Genomic DNA, 14,102 nt, shown 5'->3' with positions numbered 1-14,102 from the left:
TTATCTATTTATTTATTTTGAGGTGGAATCTTGCTCTGTCGCCCAGGCTGGAGTGCAAGGCTCATGGCGGCTTTACCTCCCCAGCTCAAGTGATCCTCCCACCTCAGCCTTCGGAGTAGCTGGGACTACAGGTGCATGCCAACACACCTGGCTAATTTATACATCATTTTTTTGGAAAGGCAGGGTCTCACTATGTTGCCCAGGCTGGTCTCAAACTCCTGGGCTCAAGCAATCTTTCACCTCAGCCTCCCAAAGTGCTGGAATTACAGGTGTGAACCACCGCACCTGGCCAAGGATGTATATTTATTTATATTTATTTATTTGTTTGTTTATTTTTTGAGACAGAGTCTCACTCTGTTGCCCAAGCTGGAGTGCAGTGGCGTGATCTCGGCTCAATGCAACCTCCACCTCCTGGGTTCAAGTGATTCTCATGCCTCAGCCTCCCAAGTAGCTGGGACTACAGGTGTGTGCCACCAGGCCTGGCTAATTTTTGTATTTTTAGAAGAGACAGGGTTTCACCATGTTGGCCAGGCTGGCAAAGATGTATATTTAAACATGTTTGAAATATCAGAAATGTTCTGTGTGTTTGTCTGCTTAGGCTATCATGACAAAATACCACAGACTGGGTGGCTTAAACAGCACAAATTTATTTTCTCATGGTGCTGGAGGCTGGAAGTTCAAGATCAACCCAAGAGGGTTGGTTTCTGATGAAGCCTCTCTTCCTGGCTTGCAAATAGCTGCCTTCTCATTGCATCCTCACACGGCTTTTTCTCTGTATGCATGTGGAAAGAGAAAGATCTTTGATGTCAGTTCCTGTTCTTACAAGGACACCAATCCTATTGGATTAGGGCCCCTCCTTTATCAGCTTTTTAATCTTAGCCCATTAAAAGCCCTGTCTCCAAATATAGTCACAGTGGAAATTGGGGCTTCAACGTATGGATTTTGGGGGAACACAGTTCAGCCTGTAACAGTCTGTATCACCTATTATTAAGAATACTCTGGCTGGGCGCAGTAGCTCTTGCCCACTGTAATCCCAGCACTTTGGGAGGCCGAGGCGGGTGGATCACAAGGTCAAGAGATCGAGACCATCCTGGCCAACATGGTGAAACCCCGTCTCTACTAAAAATACAAAAATTAGCTGGGCGTGGTGGCGCATGCCTGTAGTCCCAGCTACTCGGGGGGCTGAGGCAGGAGAATCACTTGAACCTGGGATGCGGAGGCTGCAGTGAGCCAAGATCATGCCACTGCACTCCAGCCTGGGTGACAGAGTGAGTCTCTGTCTCAAAAAATACATATACACTTTCATTCTTTCATAAATGTTTAGTAAGCTGGGCAGCATGGCACACACATATAGTCCCAGCTACTCAGGAGCCTGAGACAGGAGGATCAATTGAGTCCAGGAATTCTGAACTATAGTGCACTCTGATGATCCGGTGTCCACACTAAGTTTGGTAACAATGTGGTGTCCCCTGGGAGCATGGGACCACCAGGTTGCCTAAGGAGGGGCAAACCAGCCCAGATCAGAAGCAGAAAAGGTCAAAACTCTCGTGGTGATCATTAATGGGATTAAGCCTGTGAATAGCTATTGCACTCCAACCTGGGCAACACAGCTGAGACCCTACCTCTAAAAATTAAAATGTTTATTAAGCACTTACTCTGAGCCAGCACTATGCTAGATGCTAGGAATACTAAATGAATAAAATAGATCCAAACCTCAACAAGTTAATAGTCGGCTTGAGAAACAGACATAAACAAACAATTATAACAGTGTGTCAGTACAAATAATTAGAATACTGTGTCAGTGTGTAAAAAGCTATGAGAGTTGGAGTTAAGATTTCAGAAAGGGCCGGGCGGGGTGGCTCATGCCTGTAATCCCAGCACTTTGGGAGGCCAAGGGGGGAGGATCACCTGAGGTCAGGAGTTCGAGCCCAGCCTGGCCAATATGATGAAACCCCGTCTCTACTAAAAATGCAAAAATTAGCTGAGCGTGGTGGCGGGCACCTGAAATCACAGCTCCTTGGGAGGCTGAGATAGGAGAATTGCTTGAACTCAGAGGACAAAGTTTGAAGTGAACTGAGATGGTGCCACTGCACTTCAGTCTGGGTGACAGAGCAAGACTCCGTCTCAAAAAAAAAAAAAAAAAAAAAAAGGCTGGGCGCAGTGGCTCAAGCCTGTAATCTCAGCACTTTGGGAGGCCGAGACGGGCAGATCAGGAGGTTAGGAGATCGAGACTGTCCTGGCTAACACGGTGAAACCCTGTCTCTACTAAAAAATACAAAAAACTAGCCAGGCGAGGTGGCAGGCGCCTGTAGTCCCAGCTACTCGGGAGGCTGAGGCAGGAGAATGGCATAAACTCAGGAGGCGGAACTTGCAGTGAGCTGAGATCCGGCCACTGCACTCCAGCCTGGGCGACAGAGCGAGACTCCATTTCAAAAACAAACAAACAAACAAAATATATATATATAATATATATATACACACACACATATATATATTTCAGAAAGGCTTCAAAGAGAGGAGGTTTAAATTGGACTTTGAAGGATAAGGAGGCATTTTTCAGGATAAAATAGGAGACGAGGACATTGAAGGCAAAGGTGGAATACCCAGGAAAGTAGTCTATATGAAGAGATTGTATGATGAAGCTGAAAAGGGCAGTTTAGGACAGATTACAAACAGCCCTGAATGCCATTTAAGCACAGAGCTGAGGGATAGTCAGATTTGTTTTGTTTAAAGACAACTCTGGAGACAGTGGGTAAGGCAGATTGAGGATGGGGATTGTAGTATGGGGATGGATTAGAGAGTGAAGATTTCAAATAGCCAGACTTACCAGCGATTGGAGTTTTCTTGAACATTTTGCCTGTGTTCACTCTGTGATCATTCCAATAACTGGAATCCTTGTGTGTTCCTGTCACCTAATTTCTGCTGGTTCCCCCGATGTGTGTTCACGTGTGCCTCATTTTTTACTTTGTGCTGGACATTGTATTTGAAAACCTGTTCATTAAAATATTTTGAAGCCTAGGACAATTTCTGCCTCTAGAGAGGAATTTTATTTGCTTCTGTCAAGTACCCAGGAGCACTAGAATTCTGGGGTCACAGTAATCCAGATTCAAGATTGGATATTTTCTAAGCCACTGAAACCAAGCCACAGACCTGTCAGACTATGCAAGGGCTGGTTTGCTTCTGGTTTATCCTTAACCCTAGGGTATAATCCTCTCAGGTCACACCTCAAAACAGGCAGTGGTTTACCAGTATTCCACCTTTGGTAGGCCCCGTACTCCAGCTCCCCCTGCCCAGCCCTACAAAACTTTCAGAAACACAACCCATTCTCTCCATTGCCTCTGCTAAATGGGCAGTTGCCTCCAGGCCCAAGTGGCCCAAATGCTGGGCTCACCTGTCTGGATTCGTGTCCTCTCTGGGATGTTAGCCTAGTAATTCTTTAGTATCTTGTTAGCTCTTTGATGCTTTTCAAATGTTTTGGCTCCTAGTGCAAGAGTTGGTACAATTTACCTAGTCTCCCATTTACTAACAACAGAAGTCCTCTGTTTTCATCTTGGGTCCCTTGCCCAGATGGTGTTTAGCTGAGGCCATGAGCTCAGTCTGCTCTTTGCTGTAGCATAGGGCTGCATATTGGGACGTGTGTCATGGGTTCCTAACCACATCTCTGACCCACTTTCAGCTCGTTGGTTCTGCTTGGGCCTTTCTGGACTCTGTTAACTAGGGAACCTGTCTTTCGTGGATAGGTACCTCTGGATCCTTTCACAATTAGGCCCAATCAAGAGGGACTGGATGTAAAAGTACTTTGTAGGCCGGGCGTAGTGGCTCATGTCTGTAATCCCAGCACTTTGGGAGGCCGAGGCGGGCAGATCACCTGAGGTCAGGAGTTCAAGACCAGCCTGGCCAACGTGGTGAAACCCCGTCTCTACTAAGAAAAAATATAAAATTAGCCAAGCATTGTGGCAGATGCCTGTAATCCGAGCTACTCGGGAGGCTGAGGCAGGAGAATCACTTAAATACAGGAGGTGGAGGTTGCAGTGAGCCGATATCGCCCCATTGCACTCCAGCCTGGGCTAAAAAAGGGAAACTCCGTCTCAAAAAAAAGCACTCGGGAGGCTGAGACAGAATTGCTTGAACCTGGGAGGCAGAGGTTGCAGTGAGCCGAGATTGTGCCACTGCACTCCAGCCTGGGCGACAGAGTGAGACTCCGTCTCCAAAAAAAAAAAAAAAAAAAAAAAAAAAGTGCTTTGTAAATTCTAGATCTCAGCAGACAGAAGGTTTTCTTAGTGTTGTGCTCTGTTTTGTTTCTGCTGCAAGAGTGTTATGAAATATGTGTCAAAGCCCTTGGCTCTGTCTCACCTACCCAGCACAATGCAAGAGGGATAGGAAAGCCCAGATCAGAAGGGGAGCAGGAGATGGCGGAGGCCTATGGAATAGAGTTACTGGATGTTGCCAAGAGTCTTGGACCCAAAGAAGGGGCTGAAGTGTTAGAACAGGGTATATTGATTTCCATCTGCGTTTGTCCTCTTTCCTGCCAGAGTGTTTGTGCTTCTTGACGACTGTGATCCAAAGGCCTGGCAAGAGTTCTCTGGGGACCTTGTCCTTTCTCAGATAATTTATCCTGATGAAAAGGCTCATCTGTGCTCCAGAAAGCAGCACTAAACACTGAACTCGGAGCTAGAAGTTCTCTCTGTTCAGGAGCCATGTGCTTTCTGAACCTAAGGCTCTTCATCTATAGAATCTTTGCCTTTTCCTAGGACTAGCTAGGCATCAGGGATATAGCAATGAATAAAACGGACCAAAAACTTTGCCTTGTGAAGCGTATTTCTCAGTGTCATGAAATTCATTCAGGGTTCTCCAGGCCCAAGGGAAAGGGCGGGTACCAGCAGGGGAACTGAGGCAGCTTCACTGGTCCAGGAGCAGGGAGCATGCGAATACCACCCTTGCTGGGTGCTACAGCAGAGGCGCTTTCCTCAGCCCAACAGCTCATTGCAGGCATACAAGCAGCTTTGGGGAAAGTGTGAGGAACTCCTCTAAAGCAAGCTTGGAAATAATACTGTCTCCTGAGTGTATAACCGTAATATGACACAAAGTACATAGGAACAAGATTGCAGAGTTACCCTAAGGACTCAGATGGCCAGCCAGACTAAGTAACACTCTGGCCAATGGTTTATCAAAACCAGAAGAAGAATGTGGCGATCAGAAGGATTCACCTCCAGGTACCCATGTGCACGCAATTCTGGAGCACATACCTAGAAGCAGAATTGCTAGGATGGAATTTAACTTATCTTGACTTTACAAGATCATAGTTAAAAGTGGTTGTATCAGGCCGGGCGCGGTGGTTCATGACTGTAATCCCAGCACTTTGGGAGACCAAGCCAGGAGGATCATTTGAGGTCAGGAGTTCAAAACCACCCTGGCCAACATGGTAAAACCCTTGTCTCTACTAAAAATAGAAAAATTAACTGGGCGTGGTGGCACACACCTATAATCCCAGCTACTTGGGAGGTTGAGGCAGAAGAATCTCTTGAACCCAGGAGATGGAGGTTGCAGTGAGCTGAGATCATGCCACTGCACTCCAGCCTGTGTGACTCTGTCTCAAAAAAAAAAGTGGTTGTATACTCCCACCAACACTGGATTGCCTTTGCTCCACATCCACAGCAGTGCTTGATAGTTTTATACTTGTCAATTTTAGAGATTCTTATTGGCTAAAATGTAGTGGCAAGTAATAGTGATTTTAATTCGCATTCTCTAATTATTAATGACATTGCACAGCTTTTTTTTTCGATACAGGGTGTTGCTCTGTTGCACAGGCTGGAGTGCAGTGGTGCAATCATGGCTCACTGCGACCTCAACCTCCTGAGGTCAGGCTTTTCCCACCTTAGCCTCTCAAGTAGCTGGGACTACAGGTATGTGCCACCACACCTGGCTAATTTTCTAATTTTTCATAGAGATGGGGGTCTCCCTATGTTGCTCAAGTTGGTCTCAAACTCTTGGGCTCAAGCAATCCTTCCGCGTCAGCCTCCCAGTGTGCTGGGATTACAGGTGTGAGCTACTGCACCCGGGCTGCACAGCTTTTAACATGTTTATTAGCAATCTGGATTTCTGCTTTTGTGAAGCACCTGCTTAACTCTTTTTTTTTTTTTTTTGAGACGGAGTCTCACTCTGTCGCCCAGGCTGGAGTGCAGTGGCCGGATCTCAGCTCACTGCAAGCTCCTCCTCCTGGGTTTACGCCATTCTCCTGCCTCAGCCTCCCGAGTAGCTGGGACTACAGGCGCCCGCCACCTCGCCTGGCTAGTTTTTTGTATTTTTTAGTAGAGACGGGGTTTCGCCGTGTTAGCCAGGATGGTCTCGATCTCCTGACCTCGTGATCCGCCCGTCTCGGCCTCCCAAAGTGCTGGGATTACAGGCCTGAGCCACCGCGCCCGGCAGCACCTGCTTAACTCTTGAGTCCATCTTTCTTTTAGGTTATCTTTTTCTTAATCTGTAAATTTCAATTTCTCTCAACATGTAAAAACATGCTTAAAAAATTAAAACATTTGTCTTGAGTCCCAAAGTTAGGACAAGTTATTCTAGCCTCCCTTTGTAGCCCCAGTTTGTAGAAAACAGGGTTGAAAAGCAGCATTAGTGGGACCAATAGTGATGGAAATGATCTTTCTTTGGGATCCGTGGAATTTGTTTTCTCACCCTTTTTAAGTTATCTATTCTATAGAAAAATGACCATAGCAACACAAGCTATAATTTTGGGAAGAAAAATTTATGTTCTTAAATTCACATAGTGGTTTCGATTTGTGTAAGAAATTGATAAGGTATATTATATAGTTAAGCAACAATGAATGATGAAGATTCCACTCATCAGAGAAAGTGTGTGTGTGTGTGTGTGTGTGTATACACATACAATGTATCTAGATTACAGTAAGTCAGGGATAAAGTCTACAGTAGAAACTATTCTATATATATATATATATATATATATATATTTTTTTTTATATATTTTTTTTTTTTTTTTTTTTTCCTGAGACGGAGTCTCGCTCTGTCGCCCAGGCTGGAGTGCAGTGGCTTGATCTCGACTCACTGCAACCTCTGCCTCCCGGGTTCAAGTGATCCTCTTTCCTAGCCTGCCAAGTAGCTGGGATTACAGGTACCCACGACCATGTCCAGCTAATTTTTGTATTTTTAGTAGAGATGAGGTTTCACCGTGTTAGCCAGGCTGCTCTCGAACTCCTGACCTCAGGTGATCCGCCCACCTTGGCCTCCCAAAGTGCTGGGATTACAGGCATGAGCCACTGAGCCTGGCTGATTTGGTTTTTTTTTAAATTTAATTATTATTTTTTTACAGATAGGATCTCACTCTATCAACCAGGGTAGACTACAGTGACACACAAATAACACTGTAAATGGAACTCCTGGTCTTAAGCCATCCTCCTGCCTCAACCTCCCAAAGTGGTGAGATTACAGGTGTGAGCCACTGCTGCCAGCCAACTTTTTAGTTTTTAATTTTTTAGTTATATATTGCCTCTTGTGTTGAAACATACATACTGCTTTTTGTAAAGAAGCTCAATTATTTTTTAGTATTGATTTGGTATTCAGCAACCTTGCTAAATACCCTTATAATAATTGATCCATACATCCTTTTGGATTTTCTTTTCTTCTCCTTTTTTTTGAGACAGGGTCTTGCTCTTTTGCTCAGGCTGGAGTGCAGTGGTGCAATCACAGCTCACTACAGCCTTGATCTCCTGAGGTCAAGTGATTCCCTCACCTTAGCCTCCTGAGTAGGTGGAACTACAGGTGCCCGCCACCATGCCCAGCTACATTTTTTGGTTTTTAGTAGAGACGAGATCTTGCTATGTTATCAGGCTGGTCTCGAACTGCTTAGTTCAAGCAATCCTCCCGCTTCTGCCTCCCACAGTGCATTGGGATTTTCTATGTATAAAATCATGTAATCTACATATAGTAATAGCTTTGTTTCTTCCTTTACAATCCTTACACATTTTAATTCTGTTTCTTGGATATCACACTAGACAGGACCTTTCAGTACCGTAAGAATACATATGGTGAGAGCAGACATCCTCATATCATTGCTAGTCTCAAAGGGAAAAAAAGCCTTCAATATTTCATCAAGACTGCCTGCTGTAAGCTTTTTTGCAGCTACCCTTTATCACATTAAAGTTCTCTTCTATTCATAGTCTTGAAGAGTTTTAATTTTAATGGATGTTAAATTTTATCAAAAGCTTTTCCACGTCTATTAGGATAATCATGTAATTTTCCTAACTTATTTGCTTAATACAGAAAATTACATCGATTTTTCAAATGTTAAACCAATCTTGTAATTTTGGAATAAACGTAACTTGGTCAGATGCATTAACCTTTCAAATTATTATTAGACCAAATTTGCCAATGTGTATTTTTAGTACTTGCACATATGTTAATGAGTTAGATTGGCCTATAACCTGCCTATCTTTGTTGGATGTTTGGTATCAACATTATGTCAGCCTTCTAAAATATATTGAGTAGCTGAGTGTGGAGGCCCAGGCAGGCAGATCACCTGAGGTCAGGAGTTCAAAGCCAGCCTGGCCAAGATGGCAAAACCCAGTCTCTACTAAAAATACAAACATTAGCTGGGCATGGTCAGGGGCATCTGTAATCCCAGTTACTCAGGAGGGTGAGGCACGATAATTGCTTGAACCCAGGAGGTGGAGGTTGCAGTGAGCCAAGATCGCGCCACTGCACTCCAGCCTGGGTGACAGAGCGAGACTCCATCTCAAAAAAAAAAAAAAAAAGTGTTGACACAATCTTGGCTCACTGCAGGCTTGACCTCCCATGCTCAAGTGATCCTCCCGCCTCAGCCTCCTGAGAAGCCGGGACCTCAGATGCGTGCCACCATGCCCAGCTAGTTTTTGTAATTTTTTTTCGCAGAGACAGGGTTTCACCAGTTGCTCAGGCTGGTCTCCAACTCCTGACCTCAAACGATCTGCCCGCCTTGCCCTCCCACAGTGCTGGGTTTACAGGTGTAAGCCACCATGCCTGACCTGCACTACCTAATAAAACATTTTTAAAAAAATATCTCGGCTGGGCGCAATGGCTCACGCCTGTAATCCCAGCGCTTTGGGAGGCTGAGGTGGGCAGATCACCTGAGATCAGGAGTTCGAGGCCAACCTGGCCAACATGGCGAAAGCCCATCTCTGCTAAAAATACAAATACAAAAATTAGCAGGGCGTGAGGCTGGCACTGTGGCTACTCGGGAAGCTGAGGTGGGAGGATCACTTGAGATCAGGAGGCAGAGGCTGCAGTAAGCCAAACTTATGCCACTGCACTCCAGCCTGGGCAACAGAGCAAGACTCAGTCTCCAAAAAAAAAAAACTCATTTGAAAATCCATGAGTAAAATTAAAATTTCAAATTTTATTCATTACCATTGCCCAGTTTGCAAAATAAGAAATGATTATTTTTATCATTTCATGCTTTGCCACTGTCAGTTTGAAAGTTACTAGCTTTTTTCAAGGCTGGGTGCGGTGGCTCACGCCTGTAGTCCCAGCACTTTGGGAGGCGGAGGCAGGCAGATCACTTGAGGCCAGGAGTTTGAGACCAGCCAAGGCAATATGGCGAAACTCTGTCTCTACTAAAAATACAAAAATTTTCCAGGCGTGGTGGCACACACCTGTAATCCCAGCTACTCGGGAGGTTGAGGCAGGAGAATCACTTGAACCTGGGAGGTGGAGGTTACAGTGAGCTGAGATCATACCACTGCCCTCCAGCTAGGTGATAGAGCAGAAGAAGAAAAAAAGAAGAGAAATGAAAGTTATTTGCTTTTTCCATATTCATTTAGTAATTTCTCTAGAATAGTTTTGACCAATTTTTCATTCTGTACTGAATGAAAATATTCTGTGTGGCTGCTGTTCAGTGTAGTAACCACATGTGCTATTGAGCATTTGAAGTGTGGCTAATACAACGAAGAAACTGAATTTTTAATTTTGTTTAATTTTACTTCATTTAAATGTAAATTGATCCTCATGTGACAGCTCTCCTGGCCCCTCAATGTCACATGGCTGGTGGCTACCATATTAGATAGCATAGTTGTAGAAATTATAACTTGCATCCCTTTCTTGTCAATGTCTGGTTTTAACATTATTGTTATCTTCTTCCCAGGCAATTAAAGAACCTTAGAACACTAACTCATTTGTTTCTCTCCTCATATATACGCTACAGTTAATATTTTTAAATTCTCCCTATATATTTAAAATTCCAAAAGCTATTATTGTCTTGTTTCCCTCTTGTTCAATCCATCCTATGACCACTCTGGTTTTCCTTATGTTCCTTGAATAACAAGACTTACTTCAGAGCCTTTGCACGTGCTCCTCGGTCTGCTGAGAACATCTTTCCCTCACATCTCTGTACAGATGGCTCCTTCCCGTCATTCAGATGCCCGCTCAGATCAACATCCTCAACGAGGCCTCCCCTGACCCTCTGTTGCAGCATTTGGTGGTTGCCTACCCAACAACAATGTGGTGATCCTTCCTGAGGACCTTCTCTTTGTTTCGTTACCAGGCCTCCTCTGAGGCCCCTGCGTTTAGAAGCGAGTCCTAATTGGTAAGCCAATCCAGGTGATTTCTGCCACCTTGCCAGTGATTGTTTTTATTTTTAAATTTTTATTTATTTATTTATTTATTTATTTGAGACAGAGTTTTGCTCTTGTTCCCCAGGCTGGAGTACAATGGCGCTATCTCAGCTCACTGCAACCTCCTGAGGTCCAGCAGTTCTCCTGCCTTAGCCTTCGGAGTAGCTGGGATTACAGGTGCCCGCCCCCACACTAATTTTTTGTATTTTTAGTAAAGACAGGGTTTCGCCATGTTGGCCAGGGTGGTCTCCATCTCCGTACCTCAGGTGATCCACCCACCTCGGTCTCCCAAAGTGCTGGGATTACAAGCGTGAGCCACCATGCCCAGCCCCTAATTATTATTATTTTTTTAATTTTGTAGAGACAGGGTCTTGCCATGGTTCCCAGGCTGGTCTCAAACCCCTGGGCTCAAGCAATTTGCCCCCCTTGGCCTCCCAAAGTGCTGCGACTACAGTTGTGAGCCACTGTGCCTGGCCTTGGTGATCAGTTTTAAGCGTGAACACGTGACGCTGCTCTGGTAAATGAGTTGTGAAGTGAAGCTTACTGGAGTGAATTCCGGGAAAGTTTTTCTATCACCAGGAATAGATGATCTCTTCTCCAGTGACCTCTGTCATGCATTACATCCTTAGATGTAATGCTTGGCACAGTGGCAGCCATCTTGTGGCTACAAGAGGCGCCAGCCTGAGGCCAAGGCTGAAGGTAACAGAACAGAGAGCAGCAAAGTGCCTGGTTCTTCAAAGATGTCCGTGAGTCCCTGAAATGGCCAGTTCTGGAGCTGCCCAGTTTCCACGTTTCTTATCACTTGAAGCCAAAAGCAGTCTAATTTTTACCTTCCCTGATGTGGCTCTCCTCACCCCACACCTCCCCCGACATTCCCTCCCACTCAGGTTCTTCAGAGTATGTGTCTCTACTGGAAACTACTTTATTTTTCATTTAACAAATACTTGGCCAGGCGTGGTGGCTCACGCCTGTAATCCCAGCACTTCGGGAGGCCGAGGCTGGCAGATCACCTGAGGTCAGGAGTTCGAGACCAGCCTGGCCAATATGATGAAACCCTATCTCTACTGAAAATATAAAAAACTAACTGGGCGTGATGGCACACACCTGTAATCCCAGCTACTTGGGAGGCTGAGGCAGGAGAATCACTTGAACCTAGGAGGTGGAGGTTGCAGTGAGCCGAGATCGTGCCACTGCGCTCCAGCCTGGGTGATAGAGTGAGACTCCATCTCAAAAAAAAAAAAAAAAAAAAATTTCTGTGGTGTTTACTATGTGCTAGGTAGTGCTTGAAGTGTTTTACATATATTAACTCCTTTAATTCTTAGAGCTATCCTGTGTGATAGATGCTTTTATTATCCCACCTTACAGAGGAGGAGGCCCAGGCACAGAGGTTAAATAGCTTTCTCGTGATCAGAGGTGCAGCCAGGGCTGGGCTTTGAACCCAGAGCTTTCAGCCTGTGGAGTCAGTGCCCATAACCACTCTTTGCCTCTGTGTAGTTTTTCCACATTGGTTTACTTGCTTTCTGCCTGAGGAGTCAGAATAGAGATTTCTGAGAGCAGGGATCCTGATTGTCTTGTTCCCTACATGGTCCCAGGGCACTCAGTAGTTGGTAGTCTTTGTTGAATGAATGGAGGGATGGATGAATGAATGCATGAATGAATGAATGAATGAATGAATGGTAGACTCTGTTTCCTTGAGGATGGAGCAGTTTCTTGTTTGCATCATGGCCCTGGGCTTGGAAGAGGGCTGAGCCTTCCTCAGGATGTATTGATGGAGCCTGTGGAGTGAGCTGAACTCCGGACCCCTGATGCCACCCCCACTCTGAGGCCCTCGGGGAGGCCTGTGCTGAGGTCTCAGGAGCCCTCAAAAGCGTGGCCCTTTGTTTGGGTTTGCCCTCTGGTTGCCGGGTGCTCCCTTGGCCGGCTCCCTCATCCCTTCGCTGCAGAAGAAAGGGAACTGGTCCTCTTCCCCCTTGGCACTATGTGTGCTCATTGGAAGTTCCCAAGGCCAGGCCCAGTGGGCGGCCTGAGCTGCCATCGTTAATCACACAGCCTGCTGCTGCCTGCCCACGCGGCTAGCTTTGAGGGCCGGCCAGAGCCTCTGGTGGGAACTGCTCTCTGCTCTAATTGGGCCTCTCCTGGGAGGCGGCAGGCCCTGATTCCCACTTGTCTTTACTCTGGCGACTGCTTGGCCCTCTCGAGGAGGACAGCATGCTTCCTGGTCTGGCCAGCTCTATGGACAGCCAGGGCAGAAGTTCACCCTTGTTCTACAGATGGAGAAACAGAAACCCTGGGGCAGACCGGGTCCATGTCCAAGGCCACGACAAGGTTGCCAGGAGTAACCACCAGAAAGCCAAGTGACATGGCTTTGCTCCTCACTCTGCTGGCAGCTGGAATGAGTTCCCACAGGAAAAAGGACCTCCCTTTGGCTCCCCTGGCTTCCCAGGCCCTGCCAAATGCCAGACACCAGACTCTAACTTCTGGCATTCATGGAGAACTGTCCATGTGAGAACTGTCACCCACCCTAGAGACCCTGCCAACCTGAAAAAGGTGGAGGAGAGCATGACCAGCAGGAGCACACTGCAGGCCCCTCTGACACGGAGCGGGACAAGCTGGTGACCACATACCACTGTGACTTCCCTGTCCTGTGCCTCAACTTACCCTTCCTGGAAAATGGAAAGAGTTTCAGATACATGATGTCAGGGACCAGGGGAGGCTTGTCTGTGAGGGACTTGCAACGTGCTTTCCCCAGGCAGACTCAGAGAGACTCTCCGGGCAGGACGAGCGTGATCATAGGCTGGCCCCGACCTCCATTTGCGGCTGAAATCACCCCTGCAAAATTCCAAAGATCACGTGCCTCGCACAGTCGGACTTCCTCCAGCAGGAAGGCCCTCACGACTTCCCACCGTGCTCTACTCCCTGTTTTGTTCTTCTACCCCTTCCCCGCCTTCCCCACCTTTTGTCAGATGGGTCATTTTTTCACTGAGCCTTCCTGCCTCCCTGAGTCACACTGTGGACCTAGTCTACTCTCTCAGCACTTGGAATAAACGAGTAAGTCCTCCTTTTTCTTTCATCAACTTTCCAAAAACAAAATACAACCAGAGTGCCGCTCCTGAACCTTCTCTCCTCCTGGCTGAATGTCTTTAGTCCCCTCAGCTGACCCTCACGTGACAGCTCTCCTGGCCCCTCAATGTCACAGGTGCTTTTCTTAGGACATTTGTGGGGGTTCGGAAGGGGTTGCACTTCTCTAGGTGCTGCCTGAACTCAGAGGAGCACACACGCCTCCTCGCCCAGGCACACACAAACATTTGCAGGACAGTACTAGGGGATGCACAGAGGCCCATGTCTGAAAGTTTACAAGCAATCGTACAAGCAAACCATTCAATAAGCAAATCTCCACTCTGACCTTCATGATGACTTGGAAGGCCAAGTTTGAATTTAGATTTCTTGGACTCTTCAGAGTTCTGTTTGAGAATGTGCTGGGGCCAGGAGAGGAGC

Source organism: Macaca thibetana, chromosome 2 (genome assembly GCF_024542745.1).
Source record: "Macaca thibetana thibetana isolate TM-01 chromosome 2, ASM2454274v1, whole genome shotgun sequence".
NCBI classification, from domain to species: domain Eukaryota; kingdom Metazoa; phylum Chordata; class Mammalia; order Primates; family Cercopithecidae; genus Macaca; species Macaca thibetana.
Note: the sequence above shows the minus strand (reverse complement) of the source record.